The sequence below is a fragment of the Macrobrachium nipponense genome, chromosome 31 (assembly GCF_015104395.2).
Source record: "Macrobrachium nipponense isolate FS-2020 chromosome 31, ASM1510439v2, whole genome shotgun sequence".
Lineage (NCBI taxonomy): Eukaryota > Metazoa > Arthropoda > Malacostraca > Decapoda > Palaemonidae > Macrobrachium > Macrobrachium nipponense.
In genome coordinates this window covers 58735811-58748310 of record NC_061093.1, presented here as the reverse complement: position 1 = coordinate 58748310, position 12500 = coordinate 58735811, and positions in this window count along the sequence as shown.

The following is a 12500-nucleotide window of genomic DNA, read 5'->3' as shown; positions in this document are numbered from 1 at the left end:
AGTGCGTGTGTGACCGCATATATATATATATATATAATATATATATATATATATATATATATATATATATATATACATACATATATATATATATATATATATATATCATATATATATATATATATATATATATATATATACATATATATATATATATAATATATATATATATATATATATATATATATATATATATATATATATATATATATATATATATATATATATATATATATATATATATATATATATATACATAACATCTAACAGATACAACATCCAGATCTAAATAATCTATCCTAAAAAAGAAAAAAAGAAAAAAAAAAAAGAGAGAGATGTCAAGAACAATTTATACTTTTCGCTCCATCAAAAACCTTCCACCGACGCAGAGCTCTGGGACTCAGGAGGTGCCTCCAGAGCCAAGGCGTTGGGCCTCAACAGCGTCGGAGGGGTCTTCGTGGTGCTCCTCGCTGGAATGGGTCTGGCTTCCATCATGGCCGTCTGCGAGTTCGCCTGGAAAGCGAGACGAGTCTCCTCCGCCAGAGAGTGCGTGAGTTTTCCAGGGTGCGAAAGACCTCGCTCTCTCCTCTCTCTCTCTCTCTCTCTCTCTCTCCAAAGTGAAAGCTTTTGTTCCTCCAATGAGCTTTGTTACATAGTCTTCATCGGCAGTGTTATTTTTATCAACAAAATTATCATTATTCTTTTTTATTACTGTAATGAAAATAATCAATATAAGGTTTTTTACTGTTATTACTATAGTAGATTCACATTAACCGTGCATTTGAGCCTAGGCCAGTCCCTTACGACGCTCATGATTGGCTGTTGATAAGCCAATCACAGGCTGGAAACTCTCAGTCTCTCTTAGAGTTCACATAGGCAGGATATCTCTCTAAGTCTAAAGAGAGGTGGAATATACAGCCTGCCTATGTGAACTCACGAGAGAGACTGAGCGTTTCCAGCCCTGTGATTGGTTTATCAACAGCCAATCAGGAGCGTCGTAAGGGACTGGCCTAGACATCAGATGCACGGTTGATGTGAATCTACTATAGTATAACTAATGCTACTGTTATAAACTAATGTTACTTCGGCTTATATTGCTAGTGCGACTACTAATGAGGTTAAGCAGGTAACATCGGCGCCTATTCGAGCTGTAGAAGGTCATTTCTTTAGTTCTCTGTTACGCTCAAATTTACATTTCAAAACATTTCATGAAATTAGTCTTTTTCATGGAACTTTCAATATCATTGCTAATAATTTTATTAAGTTTTCAAAACATTCCACGAAATTAATCTTTTTCATGGAACTTTCAATGTTATTACTCATATTTTTTATTAAATTTTCAAGACATTCCATGAAATTAATTTTCTTTCATGGAACTTTTTTGTTTTCATATTTTCATTAGATTTTAAAAAACATTCCGTGAAATTAATTCTCTCTCATGGAATTTTTCAATATTATTGCTCAGATTTTCATTAGATTTTCCAAGTAAATATTTTTGAAATCCCATCGTAAAGATCCTTTTCTTATGAGTTATTTCGGCAACGTGTCCAGTGATCGTTACGACGACGATAAATCAGGTCAACATATCAGTCAGTGGGTCATGACTGTTATTCGGTTTCGTAAGTTCCGAACGAGTTCACTAAATTATATCTTAGGTTCTCTTTTGACTGAAGAGGAATTGGAAACTTTCTATGCAATAACTCCAAACGGACTGTAACACTACGGATTGGGGCATCCAATGTATTTCGCCGTTTATTACTGACCCCCTGAGGGTTAATTACCAGACAAAAAGATACGAAGAAGAGTGATGAGAGAAAAAATAAAACCAGTGTAATCTAAACTATGTTCTGGTTAAAACCACTGGACACATTGCTTTCAATTTTTTTCTCATTATATTGCAAGTTAAAATTATAGTGCTGTAAATTTCGGTTTTTAATTTCAATATCAATACAAAAAAGTGTCACAACCTAGTTGAATTTGAGTGCAGTCATTAAAATTGTTTCGAAAATTTTAAATGTTGAGAAGTCTCAAAATCCTTTTCAATTCTTCTTCTTCTTCTTCTTCTTCTTCTCTTCTTCTTCCTCTTTCTCTTCTTCTTCATACTATTATTATTTTTTTTTCTTTTGTCTATCACAGTCCTCCAATTCGACTGGGTGGTATTTTATGTATGGGGTTCCGGGTTGCATCCTGCCCCCTTAGGAGTCCATCACTTTTCTTATTATTATTATTATATTATTATTGATTATTATTATTATTTATTATTATTATTACTAAAAACCAGAACTCACTTTGGTTGAGATTAGCAATCCTTCAGAAATTCTCAGAACGTCCTGAACTTAACTTCCTCTTCTTCCCCTCTTCTTCTTCTTCTTCTTCTCGCCAACCGTAGGATTCCAGGTGGAATGACGTGAGCAAAGACTTGGCCCTGTCCCTCTCCTGCGCCTCCTCTGCGACAACCGACGGAAGGTGCCCGTTGAGGGGCGGAAAGTCTCGGCCTTGACAAGAGACCTACGTTCTAGTTATACCACGACCTGCTCCTTCAGACAGAAGGAGCTCTTGTCGTGACAAAAATTGGTGAGTAGGAGAAGCAAGAGATATATATGAATATAAGAGAGAGAGAGAGAGAGAGAGAGAGAGAGAGAGAGAGAGAGAGAGAGAGAGAGAGTCGTATGTTTTTTTTAAGAAAATCTAATTAGCCTACGTTCGAACTCTATATTTCAGCTTAACCTCTGTGTCATATTTCATACTGGTCGGTTCACTGACGTAGCAGTAGTAGAATATATATATATATATATAGTATATATATATATATTTTTTATATATATATATATATATATATATATATATATATATATATAAACGGAAAAGTGTGCCCGTTACTAAATGTACTAAAACGTGAAAAGTAAATTTTTTAAGTTACTCCAGGATTTTCTCACAATTAATCCTGTTCTACAAACATAAAAGCATAGACATTACATACACACACACACACACACACACACACACACACACACACACACTCACACACACACACACACACACACATATATATATATATATATATATATATATATATAATAATGTATGTATGTATGCGTGTTTGTGTGTGTGCATGCGTTCGTATGCATGAATGTGAGTTCATGCCTAAAGTAAACATGAGAACGATAATGGATAAATGCATTTCAAAGAAAGCATATTATTCATCATCATCAGACATCTAGATTTTCCATAACGCAAAAAATATTATGTGAAGATTCGCTCTCCTCCATCTGCTCACGATGAATTTTATCATTCTTTCTCTTCTTGCTGGAGCCAGAGAGACAAAAAAAATAAATGAAGAGAGACAGAAGGAGAAAGAGAGAAGGAAAAGCTTCTGTTGCTGTCACAAAGTTTATTGAAGATAGAAAGCAAAAGTGGAAATTTTCATAATTCTTTTTCGAGACTAAAAATCCCCATTAGACGTTCAATCTACGCCCTCTTTGATCGTGGCCGAATAAGGACTGGAAAAGCGAAAAGAGAAGGAAGGAAGAAGAAGAGTGTGGTTGAACAGTTCCCTCTTAAAGGAAAACACACTGGAATTTTGGTCGCTTGAAACTCTTAGGGTTATTGTACAACACTGAAAATATGGTAACCAAGTATTTGTTAACATCGTCATAATATTACGTAATAATATTTACTTTTGCATAGATGTAAAAAGACAAAAAGCTTAGCAAAAGGTTCCACAGAGAATATCAAAATGTCATGAAAACAAAAGGAGAATGATATATAGAAGAGGAAATATTAATAAGACTGAATTCCATATCGTTTTCTTTATTCTTTTCAACCCACAGCAACGCTCTTTATAAGTGGAAGAGTCCCACTGATACCTATATTTTTAAACAACAACTAATGAAAAATAGAATAAAAAACATACTTTTTCCCATTTCCTTTCAGGTGTCTAAGAAACTGGTCAAGCGCAGCCGTCACTTATTCGTAACCATGATGATCGTCCGTTAAGCTAATTCAATTCCCCGAGCCTTGTGGAGAGGAAGAGAGAGAGAGAGATGAGAGAGAGAGAGAGAGAGAGAGAGAGAGAGAAAAGAGAGCAAGAGGTGCTTGAAAGTCAAGGAAAGTCATTGAAGGTGAGTATTTCGTCCCGCAAATAGATTTTTAGGTTCGGTCATTTATCTTTTTTTAATTCATCCTCTCCAGTGAATTTCAAAAGCTCTGCAGTTTTATTGTTTTGTTTTAAAAATTTGTTACATAGAGAGAATTATTACAGTAATTATAGTATAATTACACTATAATTGCAATGAATTTATCGGGTACAGTTTCCGCGTCGAAAATGATGACAATAGTTGCAGGTCTTAATGGATATTAAAAGCTTTCGAACCTTGTACTAGGTCATCTTCGGTCAAACTTGACCGAAGATGAACCTATTACAAGGTTCGAAAGCTTTAATATCCATTAAAGACCATATACTCACTTAACTAAAAACTATTGTGGACCTGCAACCAATGAATTTATCATCATACTTCTTGACTTTACTTTGAGTTTTCCCTCACTTTTAGATATTTCTAAGTGTCGGTTTGTTGCAGCGGGCGTCTAGTTAGTGCCCATGCCCACACCTCCGGGCCACTTTCGACCAAGGGCCCCTGCTGGCATGGGACAAACTTCATCTACGCCAGAGGACTTCGTCGGTGTAATGAAATTTATTCGTGGGGGCCAGTAAGTTAGACTCGGTTGATGCCGTTGAATTCTGAAACATCACAACTGCTTCTTAATCTTTTTGTATCTACGTTGATTCATCTGCGGACGAAGGATTATTTTAGGAGTTGGAAAATCAGATGTTAAATCTTCCATGAAAAGGGACCGATCCAAGGACATTACTGAATAACCAAGACTGGCCCAAAACCCGTTAGAGAAAATACTTTTCTGCTAATGGTATAAAGTCATATGTGAAGTCAAAGGTGTGTATTTACAAACATTTTTTGTGTGGGGAGAAAAGTTCATAAGATTTATTGTACTTTTTATACGGACAATTGTTAATAAAATAATATATGAATGCAGTATTTACTCTCCTAGTTACATTATTTATAAGTACCACGTATGTGTTCTATACCTACATTCTGAAAAAAAAATAAAATAAACACTGACGCTCAGTAAATCGCTGAAATTAATTCATAGATGACATAGTGAATTACAAGGATTGTCGTATATACGGTGAATTATTTGGTATGGACATTGTACAGTAGATCATATCTCATACTCTCGACGTTTCAGATATTGTGCAGCCTAAGGTCTGTGAATATATGGGCACCTCTGATCGTTGTACCATTGAGATGGGCATATATGCCAGTCATTATATACCTAACTCCAACCCATTGGAAAACGGTGTGGCTGAAATCTTGAGTCAATTAGGATCGTATTATTGACGCTTGTCAGACACTTAATATTTCAGATGCTATGTTAGATTCTTCATCTCAAGATGAAGTTAAATGGAATTCTGGTGGCTATTTTGATAAGATATGTCCCGGAGAGGTGATAAAATCTAGGATAAATGACTACTCATGGTTTGATGATACAGGTAGGCGAGTCTGCCACGACAAACAGACCAAATTCAGTGTATGGAGCCGAAATCCTTCTAATGAAATTGACACTATTTATGTTTCTCGCCATTCTGCGAATAGAACTTGCCACACAGCCGAGAGAAATAAAAATAATTCCCTGGAGGGGAAACTCGAAGAAATCACTTAACCTCATCTGTGGTGGACCAAATTGGGTCACGCTCGTATCCCATTCAACACTATTAACAGCTGATGAGGTAACTGGCTCTAGGGAAACGGGCTGAGCTGAACTGCTTCTTCGAGGTTTCTGACGCTAAGCAGACAGTCTATAGGATGTCCCTCTCGCTGAGTCTCGTCATCCTGAACCTCATCTCACAAAATTTGGTATTGCATCCCATTATAATCATGTGCAATAAATCAAAGTTTATACAATGTTCTAAGGGGTCCACAATAACAAAAAAGTGAAAAGTTCGTGTATAAAACATAATAAACACTTTATAAAAAGCCTTCGAACCCTTCCCTGGGTGTTCATCTTCAGTCCAAGATTTTGGACTGAAGATGAAGTTAGGGAAGGGGTCGAAACCTTTTAAAAAGTGTTTATATACACGAACTTTTTTCACATTTTTATCTTGTCGACCCCTTACAACATTGAATATACTCCCGTGATAGAGAGTTCTACCACGAGAGATTATGTCAAATTTTTATTACTCTCGACCCCTTAGAACATAATCTCTATTTTTAATCCGCTTAACATGTCATCATTGTGACAATGCCTCAGCAGTGTGTTGCAACGACGTTGGGAATATATATATATATATATATATATATATATATATATATATATATAATATATATATATATATATATATTATATATATATATATATATATAAGAGGTGGGAGGATCACTTCTGAGCCTCTCATCGACCCTGTGAAGGGTCGGGAAACACAGTTTGAAAAACGCTGAGTTAGGGATGCTGGTGTGTTTTTATATCTCTTTTGGGTTGTAAATCTGATTATTTTTTTATCTTTCGTAACGTGAAAATAATGAAACAACACAAAATGACAAAAAAATAAAATAAGAATCAAAATGAGTATAGCGTGAAATCGAATTAAAAAGAAAGGGGAAGCTGTGTGGTATCTTTAAGATTGTCAAATTTGCTCGATTTTTCTTTTCTCATCCTTTTATGCCATAAAAATTATGGCATCACACAAATATAAAAAAATAGGAAAATTCATTAAAAATAAGAACGAGAATAGCGTAAAATAAAAACACAATGAAGGAGAACTCTCTTTCTCTCTCTCTCTCTCTCTCTCTCTCTTTCTATATATATATATATATATATATATATATATATATATATATATATATATATATATATATATTATATATATATATATATATATATATATCTTTATATATACTTGTGTGGGCATGTATGCATATATACACATATACAAATACAAGCAGTGCACCCCCATATAAATGAAGAGCCAGTAGTGAGCTCCCTTATTTCGCGTTGTTTGGCATTGTTGCTGAGAGATTAAAAAATGTGAAAAAATAAAGTCCAATTGTTATTTCCAGACAGAGACAGAATTCCTTCGAGAGCAAAGAAAAGTTTCTGTTGATTTGCTGGTGTTTTATCTCACATTAACTCCCCTTGCCATATACTGCAGAAAACCTAGCGTATCACACTGCAGTCAGCAGTTTCTACGGTTTTATGAACGATAGAATTCAAGTAATCTTATTTTGTCGGATGTCATTTAAACCAGGCGTCATTATATTATTTGAATTGTGGGATCTAGTACGCTATGAAATCATATTAGAGCTCCAGCAAAGATATGATGATCATTGACTACCATCATTAAACATCCAAGCATAAACAAACAGCTAAGCTTAAGAGGATTGTTTAGTGACGTAAGTTCGGTCATAATAGGGGTATTTTACTGCGCAACAACACATAACGTCACTCAAGTTTTTCCTGATTTTTCTTCTGTGCGCTGGTTCGAATCCACGAGAGGACGAAACTGTTATCAAACAGACTTCCTGTTCCGTTAAAACAATATATGGAACTAGTTACTTTCCGAGATAGACCGACTTGGATATGAAAGGACATTTGTAACTTAATGCATGTATATGAAACACGTGATGTAATAAAATTCTTATATATATATATATATATATTATAGATATATATATATATATATATATATATATATATATATATGTGAGTGTATAAGGAAAAAGGAAAAGAAGTATGGATGGATGGATGGATTATGGAATTTAGGCAGCCCAAGCGCTGGGACCTATAAGATCATTCAGCGTTGAAATGAAAGTATGGCTAGATGGAAAAATGTGAAATGAAATGAAATGATAAACTAAAAAGATGACAATCCTGCACTGAATAGGACTGTACATCAGCAAAGGCCAGCATTCCGATCGAAGTATGAATTCTTGCAAACATCTTTCGACTTATTTCTAGCTGTCACTTATAACCTTCGGTTTACCTGAAAATGAGTGTTTTGTATCAGTTGTCAACCGTCAAGTGCGGCTGACAATAATAACGTAGGAGGCAATTCTTAAGGCGCCAGTTCCAAATTTACTCTCTCTCTCTCTCTCTCTCTCTCTCTCTCTCTCTCTCTCTCTCTCTGCATTAACCTCCCTACGTTCAGTTCAGTGAGTGATACGTAGCAAAATTTTTAAAAACGTTTCATTTTTCTATGTAACCTCCAAATTGACAGATCGGAACTTCGTGGTTAAAGTTTTATTTTGACCTTCGAGTAATCTCTATTGTTCGCTGGCGACAAGCAGAGTTGCAAAGGAAAATATGTCATCAGGAATCGCAGCTGATTTTCGTCCCTTAGCTGCTAAATTTAATTAAATTGTCTCGTGGAAAGACTCCGTTCATTGTGACAATTGTTCGTACATTCTATAGGTTACAGGTCACCAAAATTAATATATCAGTCTATAGAGCCTTCTCTTCAATATTCTGTTATGTATAAAAAATATTAACGCTATATTTTATCTAAGGTAGACTGCAATATTGCAGTGCTAATAACAAATAAAAAATGCTATAAATATTTCAACATTCTAACATATTCCATAAAAACAGCGATATGTTGGCTTGATATATTCTTAACACCCTAACTTGACTGAGCAAGTCAGTATCACTTATAGTAGATTCACATCAACCGTGCATCTGATGTCTAGGCTAGTCCCCTACGAAGCTCCTGATGGTCTGTTGATAAGCCAATCACAGGGCTGGAAACTCTCAGTCTCTCTCGAGAGTTCATATAGGCAGGAAGGATGTATGCTCCACCCCTTCTTAAGGATATGTCTTTCAAAAAAGTATCCCCCAGGAGATGTGGAACATACATCCTGCCTATGTGAACTCTCGAGAGAGACTGAGACGAGTTTCCAGCAATGTGATTGGCTTATCAACAGCCAATCAGGAGCGTCGTAAGGGACTGGCCTAGACATCAGATGTACGGTTGATGTGAATCTAATATAGGAGTGATTTTATTGATTTATAATGTAATCTTTTAACGCCCTACTTGACTGAGAAAAAGGGCTGCATTTGGCTAATATAATCTTAACGCTGAACTTGATCTAGCAAAATCAGTGATACATGAATTTGGGATATTTCTGAATAAACTGACTCTCTCTGATTTTAAATGTCAATGATACCCATTTCTTTATCAACATAACCCTGTTTCAGCGACCATGATACATACATAACTTTCGCCTCTCTCTCTCTCTCTCTCTCTCTCTCTCTCTCTCTCTCTGTGTCTCTCTCTGTCTCTGTCTCTCTCTCTCTCTCTCTGTCTGTCTGTCTGTCTGTTCTCTCTCTCTCTCTCTCCTCTCTCTCTCGTCTCTCTCTCTCTCTCTCTCTCTCTCCCCTTGTTTTTGCTTATCTTTGCATACGCTCTTAGAATCTCTGGGATTTTAAGTATACACTCCCTTCCATATTTGGTAATTTACTCTCTCTCTCTCTCTCTCTCTCTCTCTCTCTCTCTCATAATAGTGGGAATAAATATAAAACCTATTATTGTTCAAATGCATGAAATGTAGTAAAAGTGGTATGCAAGAGAAAATGAAAAAAGAGTAAGAGAAGAGAAGAAAACAAGCAAATTTAATGTTGCATTTCTAAAAAAAAAAAAAAATCAGGAAATGCTCGAAAGCGCTTGTGAGACTTCTACTCAAACAAAAAGATCCTATAAAGGATGCCAGATGATCCTCACCTCGTGATATTCCCGAGAATATCTTATTCGCGTATTTTGGACCCAGGTTTAGAAAGAGTTCACCGAGCGTCCTTGATCTCAACTTTATTCGAACATTCAGTTACAGCGTTCATCATTATTATTCAATTTTGGCAATCGACCTATGCATGCAGAACGCTGTCGCTATAAAAGTATAATAATAATTATCAATTCCATCCATGATAATTCCAATGACGTATAGTTATGTCTTCATATATACATTTGAGGAGAATTAAAGAAACAATTCTGTAGTGATATGAAAAAACATTCACAAGGGAAAACAAAACAAAACCCGATAAGTGAGTTGAATATATATTTAGGCCAAAGGCCAAGCACTGGAACCTATGAGGTCATTCAGCGCTGAACGGAAAACTACAGCAAAAGTTTCTGAAAGGTGTACCAGGACATGAACTGACAAAAGAGATGCCACAGAACTGAAGGAGAAAAGATGACGCAAAGCACGCAATAACAAATAGAATAAGCCAACAAATAGATAAATCATTGCTTCCATAGAAATAAATTCTAAAAACCTCCATGACGGTAGAAAACAACTATTGTTATACATTGCAACACTTCCATTCTATCCACTTTTAAGAAAAATCTTATATATAAAGTCAAATGTCAAAAACATGCTGATATTCTGTCCTATTGCCTCTGGTTTTCCTTGTTATCATTAACAGGCCTTCTATTCAGTTAAGATATTTTCAGCTGCAACATCAGATAATAACACCAATCAATTAGCCATCAATGGATATTTTAGAAAAGACCATAGTGTGCGAATGAACATAAATAATCAAATCAATAAGAAATAATTGGAAGGGCTAAAAAATCTCTGTCAATACTTTTAGAATTGGCTTTTATTAAAGCATAAAAATCATCTCTGATTAAAATGAACAAATTATTTTCGCTACTAAACCACTACTGCTGTAAGCAACTCACTAATGTAGATATAGCAAGGTAGTTGTTGTATAGCCTGATGGCCACTGACTGACCACCTGGAACCCTCTAATGGATTATTAGATGACCATTTTCTTTTCTTTTCCTCAAGGAGTAACAACAACCTGGTATTATAGAAGCACAGGCCACTACAGAAACAAAATTCATTGTTAATATAAAGCAGCTCAGTCTACAAGAACACCATTCTCACTCTTTTAGTAAACCGAAGATGCTTTAATGTGTACGCCAAGGTAGAACGCATCTGGTGAAGGTACAATAAAACAAGTATCTCCACTTTCCTTCTCTCATGAAATTTGTTAAAATCTCGAGGGACTTTTCCAAGAGTAAAAAGAGAAATTCATGAAAACTGTATATAATCTAAAAAGTAAATTGAACTTCAACTACAGTATTCATTAAAGATCTTGCTTGTAAAGGAATATCTTAGTCTTACTACTACTACTACTACTACTGCTATACTACTACTACTACTACTACTACTACTACTACTACTACACTACTACTACTACTACTAATAATAATAATAATAATAATAATAATTGGTTAAAACAAAACAACATCAGAGATTAATGGCGAGCATCGCAGGGTATTATAGATATAAATTTAGCTCTCTCATAGCGAAGTTTGAAAGTATCCAAAAAAATATACATATACATATATATATAGATATATATATATATATATATATATATATATCGATATATATATATATATATATATATATATATAATATATATCGATATATATATATATATATATATATATATATATATATATATATATATATATATATATATATCGATATATATATATATATATATATATATATATATATATATATATATATATATATTTATATATATATATATATATATATATATATATATATATATATATATATTTACAAAGGAAGCGTGGCGTTGTTTAATAGCTAAGAGATGAAAACAGCAGCGACTGTTGACTTATTTTTTTGACAATCATCAAATAACAGGTGACAAAATTTGCAGATATACAACCACCTTCGGGCGCGCCGAATAAGTGTTCAGCTTAAGAAATATAACGTCAATTCAACGCAAGTGGCTTCTCTCGTCTAATGGGTTCCTGGATGGTCAGCATCCTTCTCCATCTAAATTACTTTAATACCATCTCTTGGTTCACTGCCAACGAACACTTACCCAACTGATGACTAACCGTTGGCAATGGCTTTAGTGGTATGAATCTTATTACGATAAATTTCTTACTGTTAGCGATGGAATCGACTTTGGATTTGTGGCTAAACTCCGCCTTCTTGTTTCCTCAGGACGTTTTGTCGAGATTCTGACAAGAGATATAGTTAGCAACATTGATGAATGTAAGAAGGTAATTTAGTCCATCAAAATTCATGAAGTAATCTGGTCGTGTTTACGTTGAATAATGGTTAGGAGAATTAGCGTGGTTACTTTTTCTTATCAATAATTAAACAGACGTTCATTTATTTAATTGAAGTAAAGCGTAAATATTCACAGGACCAAAAAAAAAAAAAAAAAAAAAACAAAAACAAAAAAAAAAAAAAAAATCCGTCCGTAACTTTAAAGTAAACGGGTAACAGATAAAATAAAAGTTGGAGTGTACTATAACCAAATCAAGTAAAAAAAAAACAAAGAATAACGATAACTAACGCATAGATATGGCATAAAGAAAGGGGCAATTCCATGAGAGAAAGGACGGGCACAAAGAAACCATTTTCTGTCCCAGAAGACAC